Genomic DNA, 19,067 nt, shown 5'->3' with positions numbered 1-19,067 from the left:
ATGATGTAAGAGGAGAAATGCAGTTACCTTCTTTTAATTGACTGTGATTATCTTCTCACCTGTTGGGATGCATAAAGGATCACAAAGAGAAAGAAAGCAGCTAGTGGACATATTTTCCTGGCCTTCCAATTCTTAACTCCAGGCCTCTGTGCATTCCAGTCCCCAGTCTTTGGTCTTGGAGAAGTTTTTCTCTCCCTGTTAGAGTGGTCAGCCAAAGTCCTTTCTTGAAGTGCTTGTTCACAGGGGCAAGAAAAGTATACTCCAATCCTTGCCTGCATTCACTGAAGCTCTGCTCATCAAAATTAAAAGAAAGAGAGAAAAAAGAAAGAAAGGAAGGAAGAAAGAAGAAAGAAGGAAAGGAAGAAAGAAAGAGAGAAAGAAAGGGAAAGAGAGAGAGGGAGAGAGAAAGAGAGAGAGAGAGAGAGAGAGAGAGAGAGAGAGAGAGAGAGAGAGAGAGAGAAAGAAAGTTGCCTTCCCATACCTCACTGTAGTCATCTCTATGCTAAAATTCACATTCAGGAGCGGTATATTTCTCATGGGGATTCTCAAAGATGTGTTCATTGAAAACTAGAATCAGACTTTCTCTGATACAAAATAAATCTGCCTTGGCTGGTTGATTAAATCATGAAGATAATTAGGACACAATTTCTATGCCCTCAATGTACTAAATCTACAGATACAAGGTTTGATGAATATGTATTTAAGGGATATGATAAAAGCATTTTCCATAATTATGTAGCAACATTGTCAGACAGGAAAAGACTGAATGAAATGATCTAGTTTATCTAGATCACTAATACTTTGGAGTAGACACATATTAACCAGTGTCTCATAATGTGAGAAAGTACTAATTTTTAGTGCCATGATAATTCATTAATGTCTATGATATACTTTAAACAATTTTTATTGTTATGTATATTTGTGTGTGTGTGTGTGTGTGTGTGTGTGTGTGTGTGTCTGTGTATACCATGTGTATACCTAGTGTCTAAGGAAGCCAACAGAGGATGTTGGATCCCCTGGTCCTGGAGTTGCAGGTGGTTTTGAGCTGGGTCATATGGGTGCTGGGAACTAAATTTTGCAAGAGTAGTGAGTGCTCTTTTTTAAAAAAAATCATTATTAATTAATTACTTTATTTATTTACATCCCAAATGTTGCCTCCCTTCCCAGTCCCCCTTTGCAGAGGTCTTCCCCCATCTCTTCTCTCCTTCTACTCTGAGAGGGTGACATGATGCCCCTCCCCACCTCCCTGGGGCATCAAGTTTCTACAGAATTAGTTGCATCCTCTCCCACTGAGGCCAGAAAGCAGTCCTCTGCTACATATGTGCGGGTTGGGGAACTTGTGTGTCTGACTGGCCTATGCATGCTCTTTGGTTGATGGTTTACTCTCTGGGATCTCCCACGGGTCCAGGTTAGTTGACACTGTTGTTCTTCCTATGGGGTTGCCATTCCTTTCACCTCCTTCAGTCCTTCCCCTAACTCTTCCATAGGGGTCCCTGACTTCAGTCCAATGGTTGGCTGTAAGTATCTGCATCTGTCTCAGTCAGCTGCTGGTAGAGCCTCTCAGAGGACAGCCATGTTAGGCTCCTGTCATGCATGTCCTTTTGGGTCTGGGTTACCAAGTGAGTGCTCTTAACCCCTGAGCCATCTCTCCAGCCCTTGATAGTTCTTTTGGATGTAAATCCAGAAAAGCAAATTATTCAACTGAATGCTTAACAAGTGCTTCTGGAAGGCAGGTGTGTAATTCATCAAATCCTTTGAGACTAGTTCCTGGCAAACAGGGCTTTAAGAAAGAGAGAAAGGATATTTTGTTCATGCTACAGAAGACATGGCCCCTGGTTACTTGACTCTGCACGCTTGGGCATTGTGTGACATCACGTGGAGATTCTTTACTACACAGTAGAAGTCAGGAAAATAAGAACAATGGGGACCCGTTACAGCCCACTGACCTACTTCCCACCTGAAATCCTACCTCTCAAAGTCTCCACCGCCTCCAAAGCGGCATTAAATGGCTGAAGACCAAGCATAGAACACAGGAAGGTAGTGGCCTCAGACAAATAGGGTTTTTAGTCCCATCTCCCGTTTCCCTAGTATTTGCTGCCATTCAAATTATATGGGCTTGGTTCTAAGTGTTATCTCTAACCCTGGATGGAGACTGGCATTCGGAGCTGCCAAAAGGAGGTGGGAGGCATTATTATCCCCTTAATGAGATCATGTGCCTTTCTCTTACAGAAGCCCCTCCCGCTGCAGGCATGCGCAGTCGCTTCCTGCAGGCAGCAACATGGAGCTGGGTCCACGGCTTGGATACTGCCGGGAGGCTAAGCTTGCTTTCCCTACCACTCTGGGCTTTCCCGCTTTTCTCTGAAGCCCCTGCTCTTTCCACCATGCAGCTGCTTGACAACCTTCACTACAAACTGAAGGCTTTGCCTTCCTCTTTTCCCTCCATGTTCCTTCTTCTGGAAGCTGCTGAGATTGACAGCTTGCCTTCCCTGTTGCTTTTCTTTTAGACCACAATAAAACTGTCATTGAGCTTCCCTCGTGTCTGTTCCCAAATTAACTAATGAGACTAAGGATGCCCGAAGGGAACCTCAGTTTCCCCAGTAACAGCAGGAGCCCTATATAGCCAAAGCCTACCACAAGATGGCCTGCAGTTATTGGCTTTGCACAAAAATCAAAAAACCTAACCATTTAGCCCCTGGCAGATCACTATCACTGTTCACATGAGGATTACTTTAGCACATAATTCAAAAATTCAAAGACAAAGACAACACCGATCTAAGAGAACCCCAGTTACTCCCATTGCATACGCAGTAGATAGCATCTCACCATTTCCAGGAGAGAAGCTAAAGTTAGACTCTAATAGATATATTGGGCCTTTATTGATAGTAACTAAACAGTGAGTAGCTGAACTAACAGAAAAAGAACCATTAAGCAATGAATTGCTAATAAATATTCCATTAAGCAATGAATTGCTAATAAATTTTCTACTTCTGTATTTATTCATTAAAATGTTTCATTCATTTGTGTTTTGATCAACTTTGTTCTAAAAATAGCTGGAATCATTTGTCAATCTACAAGAGATTTAAAAAATTACCTTAAGACTAATATTTACTTATTATTTTTATATGTATGTAGGGGGCATAAGTACATATGGGGGGCTGTGTGTGTATGAGCATATGTGTGCCTGTATGCTTGCATGTATACAGGCACACATATGTATTTGTATGCAGTTCATAGATCAATGTTTAGTATCTTCGTAAGCTTCTTTCAACCTTATTACTTTTGAGACAGGACATCTATCTCGATGAACCCAGGATTCACCCAGTTTGTCTAGGCTTGCTGGTCAGAGTGCTCCAGGGATGGCCCTGTCTCTGCCTTCCCACAGAAGAAGGCTTCAAATCCCCTGGAACTGGAGTTACAAATGTTTGTGAACTGCCTGATGTGAGTGCTGGGAACTGAAACTGGGCCCTCCGCAAGAGCAGCAGATGCTCTGAAATGCTGCAGCACCTCTTCAGTTCCTTAAGGTCAAATAGTAAATGAGCATGTGTCAGGTGGTACGGAGAACTCAAAACCTCTGTTGTGGGGCAAAGTAAAGGAACAAAGGAGGAAAAAGTGAACTCACGGTCCATCACATCTCACGACTGGTTTCATCCAAGAGAAAAACATTTATCTCAGTGAGCATATGAGAGCTGAAGGTGCTTAGCACTGGCTTTCAAGAGACCTTGCTACTCCTCCTGTACCCACAGGTCAGGTATCCATTGAGTTTCTAAGGGAGCAGATGCTGAAGGGCACAAGGATGAGAGAAAGTCCAGGTTGACTCTGAGGACAGGGCCTCGCCAGACATTACACTATTTTCCTGGCTCCCAGAGTGACAGGTCTGATTACCAGAAGGAAGAGGGAAACCAAACCTGCGATTTATAGCTCCAGCCAGGGAACTTACACAATCATTTGCAAGACAGGACAAAACCCTATGGGTGGAATGACTTGTTCTTTATCTCAACTAAGTTTAGGGCCTCTGGCTGCTTTCTACATGGTTGTGTATGTGAAAAGTACGCCATGTTGTTCCCCAAGTTTCCCCAGCATACCAACCCACAAATAACAGTAAAAGATCGGCTCACAGATGAGGTAAAAATGTAACAAGAACATAATGGTGTCTTTCCCTGCTGTCTCTGACCAGGGACAAGTACTTGGTTCATGTACTTAGAAAGGATAGAGAAAACCAGGGCCTGAAGCTTGTGAGCTCTCAGCAACTCCCTCAGATGAGTCTTGGTTTCCGCATCTCTTAAGTGGAGTTCAAACAGGCTTTCTTCCCAAGACTGCTGTGAGTGGCAAATTAGAATATGGATCTGACAGAATGTTATATGCCATGGGTGATTCATCCCTTTGAGTCCTGAAAGCTTTTCAACGCTAACACTTTTGGAAGAAGAATCTTCACAAGGTGTTCTCCGTCCCACGCTCTGTCTGGATGCTTTCTTGAAGTCCATTTGGGTGAAAGGATGGGTAAGGAGAATAGCCGCCCAATGTGACTAACAAGGAGCAAAAAATGGATTATAGGGAAAATGTATGAGTCCGAAAGAGCTAAAAGCTTGCAGCTCTGGCTTCACTGTAACAGAACTTACTTGCTATCACCTCCCACCCCCTCTGACACACAGACACACCCATCTCAAATGGAGCTACCCAATGGTTCATTCCTCTGACATTAAGAGGGTAGAACGAAGTTTACTATGTGGGTCTTTGAGCGCTGATGGGGTTTAGACAGCCATCTGGGTAGAGGTCTGGGGACAGAATCTTAGTGTCTTTTTAAGAGGAGCAAGAAACAGCCTCACAGGGACACACACACTCTCTATACTAGCCATACCTTCCTAGGTGTTGCTTGTAACATCACATCAAGAAAGGTATCACCAGAACTGAGCAAGATGTCAGTGCCATATTCCTGGGTCTCACAAAGTGTGCCTCAGTCACTATTTTTCCTTTACAGCCTTATCTTGCCTCAAATAGTTTCTTAAAATAATGAAAAGCTACAGTTCTGGGCACGGCCCTCTTCTCAAACAATCACATGCAACTTGGTGTAGACAGTTACATCAAGACATCTCTCCTTTGTTACATCTTCATAACTAAGTCAAGAACAATAAATCAAGTTTATTCACACCATAATAAACCCAAGATGAATCACAAATGGTTTATGACAAAAGGATGGTCTAAATGAAGCTATTAATAGCAAGGAATCTGGTTGGTCCTGAAGATATTTGGACCTCACAAATCCAGAGCCACAATCCAAAAGGGCTTAACACTTTCTACAGCTGACTATGTAGTGCCCTAGTTCAATCTTGAGGTGGCACACTGCTAGTCCTGATATTATCAACCTGGACAACCGACATGTAAAGAGGATGGTCATTATTTAATCTGCTGACTGACATTTATAGCTTTGGACATTGGTTTCCTCAGTATCGACATAGTGTTTATCCATAGGAAATAAAGACCGAGATGGGACATGGGCAGTTACACACATTTGGCTTCAACTTTGGAGGGAACAATTGAGTCTTAAAATTCTCTGCACATGAAAAATGAAAGACACAACTAATAAAGAGTCCTGTTTCCTTTTAGTCTCTGCCCCCAGCTGCACTGCTTCATTTTAAACATATGCTTCACTGCTACTTTTTATTAAACTCAGATTTAGGCGGAGAGAAACAAGCTGGCAGCATATGCTTTGAGTCACATTGTAACTGGCCCCTGTTAGATGGCAAGTTACAAAGAAAAGACACTGGCAGAGGAGGAGTCCATAGAAGTCTAGTTCATGATACTGCCTGGCTGTTCAGGGAGAATCACTTGTGCTAGAGAGAAGACGGGATACTTTCCTATAGAGATTTTGCTGGGAGCACTGAGCTGTGAACTGAATGGCATCATGGGGAGGGTATCTTCAAGAGAAGCACCCTGAAGTGCCATAATCACTCCGCCCCCCAGAATATCCATCTTTACACACCCCAGACTCTATACTAGGCTCATAAGATTAGTCTGGTGAAATGTAGTACCCTGGTAATACTATGGTACTAAGTCATGTCTATGTGCAGGAAGAAGCCTTCATGATTTCAGGACCTGGATTTGAAATTATTGACTTCAAACAGCCGAAGAATTCAGCCACCCTCTACCCTACCCCATGCTAGTTAATTGTGTGTGTGTGTGTGTGTGTGTGTGTGTGTGTGTGTGTGTGTGTGTTAACTTGACACATCCTAGATTCACTAGGGAAGGAGAGAATGCAACTGAAAAATCTCCTGGGTCAAATTGGCCAGTGGCCATTTCTATGTAAAACTGTCCTGCCTGCTTATTAATGCTGGAGGGCTCAGCCCACTACAGGCAGCACTATCCCTTGGGCAAGTGGTCTTGAACCATTTAAGAAAACCAGTTAAGCATGACCCTATGAGCCAGCTAGAGAATGAACCAGCATGCTGTGTCTCTCCATGGTTTCTGCTTCAGTTCCTGCCTTAACTTCCCTCAATGGCAGACAGTAATTTGGAAGTGTAAGCCAATACATCATTTCAAGCCTAAGTTGCTTTGGTCAGTGTTTTATCACAGCAACAGAAAAATGAACTGGAACATTCCTAAAACTCTTCTCCTTCTGCTTACACCAATAAACCTAGTTTCTAGGCTTTTTTTTTTTTCTGAGCCAAGCAGCTTTGCCCACTTATGCCACATAAATACTTTGTAGGGCTTTTATGATTATTTCTACATAATATAAAAGGAATCTGAAGGTCCTGTAGCACTGTAGACTCTGTAGGTGAAGGCAAGAGGAAGCATTTGAACCCAGAGCCCCCTGCTCTGAATCCAGCCTGTTCTCCTGCCACAGAATGGACTTCTGATGTCTTATCTTTATTTTGGATTCCTCCCCCTCCCCCCGTCCTCACATCATCTCTATCCTTTTTCACACTGACTTCCATCATATCTTCTTTATAGTATCTACTATCTTATGAATCTGTTTTTCTTTTCTTTTAGATCTTAACAGGTTTTAGTGACTTTTCTGTTGCTGTGATAAAATACCATGACCAAGGTAACTTATTTTTAAAAATGTGTTTAATTGGGCTTATGGTTCCAGAGGACTAGAGGCCATGATGAAGGGATAAAGGTATGGAAGCAGAAAGAGCTGAGAGCTCACATCTGGACCCACATGTAGGAAGCAGAGAGCACCTAAGGGACAACATGAGTCACCCATCCCCCAGAAACACAGCTCCTCCAACAAAGCCATGTTTCCCAATGCTTCCCAAATAGGGGAAGGTCCCAAATGGGGAACAACAAGTCAAAAACATGAGCTTATGACAGATATTCTCACTGAAGCCACCATCAGGTATCAACGTTTCTGGGTCCTAAGATGAGGGTTCATATCTGAGAAAGGATTCTAATGCTAGCCTGAAACCTGACAATGTTAAGAACCACAGAATTTTTACACTCATTGTCTGTCTTCTCAATTTACTTTTCTATTGTCTATTTTTCAATTTATGTGTATATCTGTGTGTGTGTATGTGCTTGTGAGTGCAGGTGACCACAGAAGTCTGAGGCATCAGATCCCCTGGAGCTGGAGTTAGAGATGGTTGTGAATTGCTTTGTGTGGATGCTGAGAACTGAACTCAAGTCCTTTGCCAGAGTAGCAAACACAGTTAACTAATGGCTGAGCCACCACACCAGTCTTGTAACCTTTCTGAAGTACACATACGCAGCTGCACCTGAGTTACTTCGGGTATGCACTTGGAGTCTGAAATAAAAGCATAAATCGAAATAGGAGAAGAGAGTAGCATTTCCTGTCTAGTATTTCTCTAGGAGAGACTGGGGAAACATTTCTTCAATGGAATATCTAATAAAGGTTTTCTACAATAAAGAAAAAGAATACTTAGAAGAAGAAGAAAAAGGAGGAGGAGGAGGGGAAGGGGAAGAGGAAGAGGAAGAAGAAGAAGATGAGGAGGAGGAGGAGAAGGAAGAGGGGGAGGAGGAAGAAAAGGAGGAAGAAGAGTAAGAGGAGGAGGAGGAGGAGGAGGAGGAGGAGGAGGAGGAAGAAGGAACAGGAAGAGGAGCCAGCTACTTAAAACCTATTAAGTACCTAGGACCACTCTGGCTAATTTATAGGTTTGAACCCCAATCAGCCCAGGTTTAATCACTCTTGTTAAAGTGCCCACTTAGGGCTTCCTCGAGTAAACAGAAGCAAACACTCTTCCTCTACAGTTCAGTTGTGGAGCCTCATGAAGAATGACCCACTCAGTTGTAGGGAACCTTCCCTAGTTTTCTCTCCAGGTCTCCCCTCACTGTCTCCCCTCTATCAGGAGGGAACCCATGAAGCCTATTGCATGGTGGGATGGTTTGGATATAAAGTGGAACCCTGAAGGCTGTGTGCTGGAGGTGTTGTCCTCTGTTAGGTCCAGTTATTGAAAGGGAACAGCATCATGGGGGCTCAGAATTGGTTGTGGGATTAATTCACTAATGGATTTGTGCATTAATGGGAGGGTACAGCCTGACTGGAAGAAATAAGTCACCAAGGACTTGCCTTTGAGGGGCACATTGTGTGCGTGGCTTTCCTCCCTCTGTTTCCTGGCTCTGAGGAAGGGAACAGATTTGAGTCACCATACCCATGTACCATGATGTTTGGTCTCATAATAGGCTCAGAAACTATAAAGCCAGCCATCACAAAATGAAACCTCCATAACAAAGTTAACCCTTTCCTTTTTAAAGAGGCCTTTTCTCTCAGGTATTTTGACAGAGGGGTGAAAAACAAAGTGAAGACATAGAGAAGGCACAGGTCTGTCCAACCACCCAGGGTTGGACATGTATAGATGTGCTTCTACTTCCCAGAGATGCCCAAGAAGGGGGTCCTTCTCTCATAGCTCACAGAAAGTCAGGTTCTGATGAGCCATCTCTGCAACTCTTACTATAAGCCTATAAGCCTCAGTGTCGCTGCTTCTCATGTCTGATCTTGCTCACTTTGTTCATGGATTGTTTGGAAGACAATGTTTGTTTGTTTTTTTGACTGGCCAAAGCTCTTTAGTATCCAGCTGGCCAGTAGGCATATATAGGCATATATAGGCATATATATGCCAGGGTTCACACTGTAGCAGCAGGGTCTCTGTCCAAGTGTCCAGGCTGTAGGTCATTTCCCAGATACTGAAGGGTGTATTGCATGAAATCAAAGGGTGTGGCAGTCCGTGTATAGATGGCTTTGTACAGGGACCATGTTCCTGGGGGCAGGCTCAGCAGGAGCCACAGCAAGAATGTGAACAAGAAGATAGGTCTGTATATGCAGTGAATTTAGCTGACTATTAATTTTCCCCACCTGTTCCTATGGGACACCCCAATTACACAACGTCTGCTTACAGCCTTCCACCCTACCCTGCAGGCCCCAGGAACACTGAGTTGTTCCTCCTGTCTTTTTAACTTTTCTATCCCAGCCCTAGCTAATTAAAACTCAGCTCCAATGAAGTAAGTATATGAATGAATTAGTAAACTACTTTATATATTCCCTCTAAGGACAGAAATGCTGTCCTTCATATGAAATCAATCTGCCTCCAAAAGATAACCTAATAATAGAAAATTCAGATTCACAAATAAATGTTTTCCTTTTTCTCTCTTTTCCTTCCTCTTTTCTTTCTTCCTCTCTCCCTTCTTCTCCCCTTTTTTGCTTGCTTTCTTGTTTCCTGTGGTGGAGACTAAACACAAGGCCTCTCACATACCAGAGAATCACTCTATCTGGGAGTGGCATCCCCCAGTCCTTGAAGGTTTTGGACAACATGCCCTTTCTCAAATGCCAGGTAGATACCATTGACTATATCAGCTGCTGTCAAGTCTCTTGATTCACAGGCTCCAAATTTAATCCCCCCCATAAGCTACTGACAGCCTCGTGAGATGATAAACTATACTAAAATCTCTATGGAAATACAAGCTGAGCTGAGAGTATTGAGCAACACAGTATGACCCAGAGAAGGAGAATTTTAGTCTCAGGGCCCATCACTGGACAAGGCAAGTGACTTTTCTGAGCTCCACCTGTGTCACGGGGATTTATTTTCATTCAATTTCATAGGCAGGAAAAAGACATGCTAATAATTTCATGTATAGATTTCACAGATGAAAAGTACACATGCATATCTTCTTTCATATTCCCCTGTTCATAATAACACGCATGCCTGTTTGGCCCATGATCTGTGAGCCACATCTGGCTTGTTACTCCTTATAAATAAAGTTTTATTGGGTAACAGTTGTGCTTAGCTGCTTTGGAACCAGCTCTGGCGGCTTCTGAGACCTACAACAGCACAGTAGAGGAACAAAGTATGTGGCCCGCCAAGTTAAACACATTTAACTCTCTAGCCTTTTCCAGAAAAGCTTTGCTGACTCCCACCCCTGATGATGGTGGTGAGAAACCAAGATTCCTGACCTGGAAATGCTCTGTAAACTGCAAATATTTATGTAAAATGTAAATCTTCCTTACTGGCTTAAGAAGTTTCTAGGCCATGAGTCTGTCCCTCAGCCCATAGCTGCACTCCTTCTAGCTAAGTAATCCCAAACACTGTGAGCTCTCCCCAAGAAGCCTGGTTTGAATTTCTCAGCTTGCTTTTTTGTCGGTCTTTGGACTTGTTTCAGATTCTCTTAATCATTGTTTTCTCTTAAACTGTAATTAATGTATAGTGCACCGAAAATGTTGTTATTTCTCATTCTTGAGCAAAACTCAGAGTTAATATAGCCAGGAGTTGGGTTGGTTTTTTAAGCCATAGTTCTATGTTATAGAATCTATAATGAAATGTTCTTGGTCACTGTCTGGCTAAGTCACTGACTAAAGGAATGCTTGAGAGAGTTATTTTACTGGCCTGTACCACCACTTCAGAATCTAGAAAATGAGAAAACAAATGGCGTGGACCTGTCTAGCTGGTTCCTGCAGGTGACGGCAGGGAAGCTACAAGCTAACTGGGGGCAAGAGGCTTTACTTATTCCCTTGTCCTAGCAGGTCCTCAAGTCACTGGTGCAGGCTCCTCGTGTCAACAAGCAAGAGGCTTTCCTGCCACACAGTGTCTGGCAAGTGCAGTCTGTGAGGTCACACAGTGGACATTGCATCCTACCTCCCATTTGTCCCCATTGCACTTCAGCTTTGCCTTTGATATATTGAGGTCGCTTTGGCTTCTATTCCTGTCTTCTTAGGACCTTAGAATTTATGCCTTTCCAAATCTGTATTCTGTGAACATCATTTCCAAAGGAAGGAAGAAGAATAGGAAACACAGGTTAACTAGGGTCATAAGTCCAGCTGTTTAAGGCAAAATTAAGTGTAGATTAGACACACTTATTCTAAGCCCTGATATGATGAACTACTTTGGCTATAAGCACAAAGCAGGGAGCAAATTCCATTTTCTGATCAATTTTTCACTTCACATAGCTAGCACAGACCAGGCCAAGAGGCTAGGAAGACGAATGGGTAGCCACCATCAACAGCATTGTTAATGAGAAGGAAAGAGACTTTTCTCCCCAGAAAGATCTCAGGGAGTTTTCAACACTCCTGCCTTGCAAAGGTTTCTTTGGAGGTGGTTTTTAATCAGAGATATTTTAATCTGTTAAAAACCTCATTTTTTTTTCACCCTCTGATTCATTTTCTGCATCTTCCTCCGGCATCTGCTTCTCAGACGCCACCGGATCTCCCCCATAGCCCGAAGCTCATTAAACTACTGAAAAGTAAGATGTAAGCACCTCATTAATTACCACCATCGAGAGAATGAGTGCGCCTATCAATAAATACAAGAGTTGCAGGCAATAGCTCTAAAGAATGGACTTGCCATGCAGGGGTGTTGGAAGCCTCCCCACCTGAGACCAATCTCAGTCTCAGAAGACAAGGAAACCCTGCTGACAGATTCTATTTTAATCCAAGGATTTGGGGAGGGACTTTCCGAGGAGGCAAGGATTAGTTCTTGTTGCTGTTGTTTTAATCCTTCCTGTCTTGCAGTTTGGAAAACCAGTTACAAATTCACATCAAACTGTAAAATGCCTTAATCAGCATTGTAGAAAGCATTTAAAATGCACTGATAAAGCTGCACTTGGAAGTTGAGATATTAAGCCAAAAACATTTGAAGTAAAGAAACTTTAGTTATATTGAAGCGGGTAGAACAGAATATTTGGGAAGGAGATTCCCCACCCCTTATCCCAAGGGCCTGTTTCCAGTACAAGGCATAGAGTTTATGGGGACTATGAAGAAACCAGGAGAGAGTAGAAAAGAGGACTTCAACCATGCCATCTCACTTCAGGAGCAAGTAGAGACCTCGAGAGGCTGGAAAGCTAAGTTCAACAAAGGGACTGTAGACATAATACAAGAGCCCAACTCAGCTCTCAACTCTCAGCTCTCCTCCTTTCTCTTAATTAGTATCCTAAGTAGGAGTTGTTTAACTTCCCGGGGTCTCAGGTTCTCCTCTCTAACATGGCACTGAACTTAACCTGGGTCTGCACTCATAAGAAGAACTCACATACACAAAGCCCAGGCTGCTGCTCTGCTATTGAAGAAGTCCCTGCTGGCACTATGGTGACTGTTACTGCTGTCCTCATGGAACCTCATCTTAAGTCACTGTGGAAGAGCGGCCTTCTAGGGCATGCCAACAAAGGCTTTCCATGGTCTCTCAGTTTCAGGAAATATCAAGATGTGACTCTTTGCTCTACAGATCTCCAAGAGGAGGCACAAGTGTGTCATGAGTCCCAGACCTGTTTGGTTAGGATTGTTTGCAAAGATGAAGTGCATTCTCCAAAACAAACGGTGGGTTCCATGATGACTAGCATCTACTCCTCGCCAGCAGGCTTGCTGTATCCTAGTGCTTATGAACAATGCTCGGAAAGGTTGTCCAAAGGTTTGGGAGCCATAGAGGATAAAGACTAGAAGAGGGTGACAAGATGGCAGATGGTCACTGAATGGGTTAAAACCTATGAACATCCTGGAAAACCCAGAGTGCTAGGCAGGAAGCAGCTCATTCTGAGGGGATGAGGGATGGGACAATCCCCTAGTGAATGTTCAATTTTAAAGGAAAATGGCCCAGATAAGCCGAGACTCATTAAATGAGACCTGGAAATAAGGTTGCCCCACATAGACTCATCTGAAGACACATGAATGAATAAGCACATGAATGAAGACTTTGATGGCAAGGTTAGCCCCTCTTCTGTGAAACATGTCACTAACTTTCACTACAATTGCCACTGATTATTATGATGGCTAAAATTCAAAAAGAGCATCAATAAAAACATCAGTCAGGCCTTTTCGCTCCCAAGCTGAATACATCACATAATTCAGACTCTTTCAGTTACTGTCTTCTTATTTGTTGACTTAACCTTAAGTGCCCCATGGGAGCAAGTCAGCTACACACACGCAGGCGATACCGCAGAACACAGGGCACATTTGGTGGTGTTGTGGACTATTGCAATGCTTTTTAAAAATACTTTGCTGCCCATGGTATTGAGTGGAAGTGGTTGTTGTAAGAGGCATGGCTAACTTTTTAATGTAAATGAGATGCAAATGTATGCAACGGTATCTTTAATGCAGATGTAGCAGAAAGTATTAAGATATGCTGAGAACCTAATTAGGTCCTACATCAAAAACTATATATAAACTTGACTCCACTGTCTCAAGAACACAAATTGAGTCGAGAAATCCCAGTTTGCAAGCTTTAAAAAAAAACGCAGTACATATATATTTTAAATCACGGTTGGCTCCTTTCTTCTCCCTTCTCTAGGACTGAGCACTTAAAAGGATGAGCTTGGACAGATATTGCAGCTCAGGGGAGCAGCGGTGGGTGGGAAATGAACACGTTTCTTTCTAGCAAAAACCAGGAAGCAAGAAAAGAAAATCAGCTACAAGTCCCCACCTCCCACCATGCCCCCCGCCCCCACCAAAAGAAAAAGCAAAACAAAGCTGTCTTGGGTTTTCTGACTTCATATTAAAAGTGACAACTTGCCAGAAAGCATATTTTTGCATTTATTTCCATTTCTAACCTTCCTGGAGACAAACATATGTCCCTTCTTTTTCTAACTGGTGTTACAGCAAAGCTTTACCATGAGATCCAGCTCCAGTCTGGCTCTGTAATAAGTGATCGAATGGGTTCTGTTCACCTGAGGAGCAAAAAAGGGTTTCAAGGCAAATAAACAGTATAGACACTATGGAAGCACGTCATGTTCAGACATATCTAATAGAAGAGGTTCCCTTTAAGAACGTACAAGCACTGCTTCTCCAGAAAGCTGGTCAAACAATTCAAACAAATGCCTTCACTATTTATTCAAAAAATTCAAATAACTGCCTTCGCTATTTATTACTGTGGCCCCAAAAGAGCTCTGCCTGAGATGATTTGTTAGTCCAGTATTTTTGTACTAAATACAATGGAGCAGAAAACTGATCACGTTGACTCTAATCCAGGTGCTCACTGACTCCAGGGTGGGGGATGGGGGGGGGACCTTGACCTGGCATTCCTCAGTGCAGTACAGGAGGTTTAAAGCCAGCAGAGTCAGGGGCTCACTTTGGTTCTAGCTGTGACCTATACGAGCTGAGACAGCTGAGAGGCGAGAGTCCGGGTGGGCTTGTGTGGCGCTTTTCTTCTCCTATTAGCACTCAGGATTGCTTTGGGAACCAAGGGGGCAGGGGGGAAACAGAAAATCGAGACAGAAAATTATAGGACTGTCTCATAAAAGGAAGGAGTCAGCAGACTGTAAATCACAAGGATGGACACTTATGTAGGCTGGCAAAGATCTCCACCATGTGTATACTCAGAGGTCTCTGGTGTGGGGACCACTTGCATTCATTGTTTTTCTGGGATGAGAACACCCTGAGCAAAGCAACTTACAGAAGCAAAGAGCTGCTTTAGGTTGAGGGCCCCAGAGGATTAAGAGTGTGTCGTGGCAGGGGCAGCATGGCAGCAGGTGGCAGGCATGGTGGCAGAAGCAGGACCCTGAGATCTCGAATCTTGAAGTACATGTATGAATAAAGTAAAAAGAGGGGACTAGGAATGGGCAAAGGCTTTTGATCCCCCAGTGATATAGCTCCTCCTCCTCCGGCAATGATCTACCACCCAGACCTTCCTAAACTAACTGGGAAGCAAATGTTCAGAAACCAGAGAATGTGAAGGATATTTGTCTTCCAAATCACCACACTGTTGTTCTTTATGGTTCGAGAGACAGGGTCTCTCTCATGTAGCCCAGGCTACCCTCTCACTTGTTATATAGTTAAGAATGACCTTGGACTCCTGATCCTCTTGTCTCTGCCTTTCAAGTCCTGGGATTACAGGTGGGTGGGACCACATCTGGGGAAGATTGCATGTATGTATATATCTGAATATATGATATATATGTAGACACTGGGCTCACAGCCTACATGGACCTCAGTATATCTTTCCATGGATAGTACATATGTCCATGTGAAGATATGGATCTCAGAGTAAACATACATGTATAACACCTAACATACATGCCTGAATGCAATGAACTTATCTATACGTATAGATACAACTATGAACACTTAATTTGTATTTACACATAGGCATTTATATCTGTGTATATAAATACTCACTAAATGGACATGTATCTGAACTAATTAACCTGTGCTCTCTGTGAGACGAAGTAACTTGAAAAAGCCGACAGCAACCTCCATCCAGGCTGAGGGGCTCAGCACAACGAGTTTACTGAGCTCTATTCCCCCTTGACTTCTAGTCCATCTTATCTAATACATGCTGTGAAAGGAAGGATCTTTTTTAGTTCTGCTAAGATCCCCAAATGCTCTTAACATCTCCAAAGCTCTCTAATACAAAAGGGCCCAGTGGCTGCGAGGCACAGAAACGGCTGTGGCTTCACAGCTCCCGGAACATGCCCGGTGGAATAGATTACACACCGCGCCAGCCCAGTGCCTCTGAAATTGATATTGCCGGCATCACTCGCCCCAAATTTCTAAAAGTGTCATGATAACCCCATTTGTTCTCAGGCTTTGCTGCCCAGATTTTAAAGTGACAAAATTTTCCCCATGCCTGTCCTTCATCATGCCCTTCCTTTAAAGGGGGAAGAAAGAATCTTCCCCTGGGCAGCTTCTCCTTCTGTGCAGTAAGTCCTGGTGATGTTTGCCAGTCACTCATCAAGTACAGAGCAAATTCTGTCTGCTAACTTATATAAGTCTGTACAATTATAAGAAACAAGACTGACGGGCTGGAAAAATGGCTCAGTGGGTAAACTGTGTGCTTTAGAAACACAAGGACCTGAATCTGGATCCCTAGCATTCACACAAAAATTTACCAGGTGTGAAAATGGGTAGACCTCAGGGGCTTACTGGCCTGCCAGAATAGCTGACTGCACTAGCTCTAGGCTCAGAGAGACCTGTCTCAAAACTAAGGTTGAGTATGATAGAGGAAGATGTGTGATGTTGGTCTCTGGCCTCTACACATACACACGCTACCATACATACATGCTGCATGTGCATACACACACATACACCACACTCATGTACGCACACATACAAAAGAAATAAGATAGGATAGGACAGTTAGAGGAAAGTGGGAAACTCAGTCTTAGCTCTAGATAGTCGAGTGCCAATGATAACTGGCAGAGGTGCTACAGAAAGGGAAGGTTATTTTGGACAGGACTGGTTTTACCAGTGCCCCGCTCCAAATAGAAGGCATCAGGTCAACTTTAAGGCCTTAATCTATAATGTCAAGTCACCATCTATAAAGCTGTACACTTGTTTCTTCTCTTTCTTGCTCTCCTGAGGACATCTCACCCTTTTGATAAGATTCCACAGAGGAATTTGATCATCTTTTCCCAGGGCTGTCAATCACTCTGTACCTTCATTCTCTCCCCATCAGAGCTCACTCCTGATTCTTTTTCCTCAAAGCACTTCTCTGATGCTGGCACCTGTTGTGGTCCATGTCCAACTAATGGTCTTCTGCCCTTTCTTCTCTCTGCCTAGCACTGCCATTTGTCTTGCTCAAACACTGAAAGGAAGTGGTAATGTCTCAGAAGCCCCATGTGTGCACTCTGAGGAGCTGTTGTAAAACACCAACAGCAGTCCTCTCCAATGTGTCTGTAAAGCCAGCTTTGAATACTACTTTTTCTCTTCAAGTCCCCCCACCCCAACAAACTGGTATCAGAGTTTGATAATAGACATGTCTCATTTCTTTCCCCCTCTTTGGCTCCTACCTGAAGTCATCATGCAGGAGTCACCTACACAGAGCTTTTACATCTGTCCCTTGTTGCTCACCCTGTCTCCAACCACTAAAGTTCAGAGCCTCCCCTCTGAATCCCAGGGTGAAAGAGCCTCTTTTGCAACAGCAGTAGCATCTTGTGGTGGCAAACATGGCACACCCTGGGATGGATGAGCCAGGCCCTAACTTTAATACCTCTGAGCCATGAACAAGGTGAGTTCTATTGATAATCATACTGCCTGTGTATGGCGACAGCCACCAAGCTCCACCCCCACTACAACTCAGAAGCACTTTAAGACTTTGCATTCAGAGCTGTTGAGACAAAATATTGACCAAAGGCCCTTCACATCTTGATTCGAAGCTTCATGCTACAGCAATTAGATTGTGGAGACTGCTCTAATCCATCACAGACCACAGAGCCCGAGTTTTTGTCCCTCAAGAATAACTCAAACCACATTAGCCCCAAGCCAAGGAAGCTTCAAGGGCATCCCAGCCTGTTCTGAGGACATTTTAGACTCCCTCACCTATCTTTACAGCCTCCTGAGTAACAAACTCTTGCACTAATAAGGTTGTTTTATTAGTGCCTTGTAGTTAGGATGAGGGTCACTGTAAGGATCAGAAAATTACCAGATACTGCTCTAATCTTTAGGCATCTCAGAACTCTGGAGGTAAGTGGCTTCATCTGTTACCAGAGTGGCTATTTAAAACAAAAAACAAAAAAAACAAACAAACAAAAAACCAAAAAACAAAAAACCCCGAGGATCCTGACTCATAGTAAGTCATGTCTTGGTCTTCCTCCCAAGAAAGGAAATTAACTATTGGAGAGGTGGCTTCATAGGTGAGATTACTTGTAACATAAGCATGCGGACCTGAGTTTCAATCCCCAGCACTCCCAGGAAGAAAAAAAAAAAGCCAGACATATTAACATACATGTCTATAACCCCAGGAGAGTGGCAGGTGAAGACAGGATCACTGCATCTATCTAGCTGCTATCCTAGCTCCTATCCTAGCTCCAGGTTCAGTCAGAGGATCTGTCACAAAATTGTCCTTTTGGGGAAAAGTGATAGAGCAACACCTAGAAGCACAATTAGTAAACACACCGGGGAAATACTCTATGCTGGGAAAACATGTAAGGATGAACATGCTGCCTGTGGTTTAGCCTCTGGAAGGTGCCTGAGTATGAATGAGTCACACGACATAATACAAGTGGGATGGTCTTAGGAGGGGTGTATGTGATGTATATAGGGATGTATACAGCCCTTGGTATGTTCATCTGCATGGTACTGTGGACAGTGTAGGTAAACAACCTTGGTGGGGTAGCAATGTGCTAGCTTGTGGCAGCTTTGGAAGGTAGGCAGGGGCTTGCTTAGCTAGCACATGTGAGGAATCAGAAGAGCCCAGGTCTTCATTGTATCAGCCACATTCAAATATCAAATCGGTCCCTTGAGGTCTCTCTGTCCTGGGGGCGGAGCACTTCACTTCAGTTACCCCATCTATAAGTATCATAACAATAATCATCATCCTATGGGATGGTGGGAAACCACAGAGTGAGTCAGTGCATGAAAAATGTTTGACAGAGAGATGAAGCAAATTGGCAGCCCTCAGTGCATGCATAGCTGTTTAAGCCTGCAGATTAATGAATGTGGGTGAAAATGTACACGTAGCCATGGAATTTGCAAAGACGTTGTAGAAAGATACATTTAGGCTCTAAGTGTGGCTGCTGGGGTTCACCTAAGGGTATTGACATTGTTCTCCTGCTTTTAGAGACAGAGCTTAGCTTTCGGTGCCACAAGCCAGTACTGTTGATGGCATTGTCTATCAAGAGGGTCGGTGCATCTACTATTGAGCCAGCAAGGCAGAAACACATGTGTTATCAGAGCATCCCACTTCTTAGTAACAAGCCTTAGTGAT

At 43.5% G+C, this 19,067-nt stretch overlaps 1 protein-coding gene and 1 long non-coding RNA gene across 3 annotated transcripts in view; one reads left to right on the top strand and one right to left on the bottom strand.

Annotated features, from left to right (window-relative positions):
• Rora (RAR related orphan receptor A) overlaps positions 1-19,067 on the bottom strand; it is a 737,605-nt gene that overhangs the window by 509,885 nt on the left and 208,653 nt on the right. The window lies entirely within an intron of this gene.
• LOC116073828 lies at positions 1,930-2,531 on the top strand. Its single transcript, XR_004111926.1, has 2 exons — positions 1,930-2,037; positions 2,230-2,531. It is a non-coding gene; the product is annotated as an uncharacterized LOC116073828 (long non-coding RNA).

The sequence above is a fragment of the Mastomys coucha genome, unplaced genomic scaffold (assembly GCF_008632895.1).
Source record: "Mastomys coucha isolate ucsf_1 unplaced genomic scaffold, UCSF_Mcou_1 pScaffold23, whole genome shotgun sequence".
NCBI classification, from domain to species: domain Eukaryota; kingdom Metazoa; phylum Chordata; class Mammalia; order Rodentia; family Muridae; genus Mastomys; species Mastomys coucha.
The sequence above is the reverse complement of the archived record's forward strand: the minus strand, read 5'-3'. Positions and strand labels throughout refer to the sequence as shown.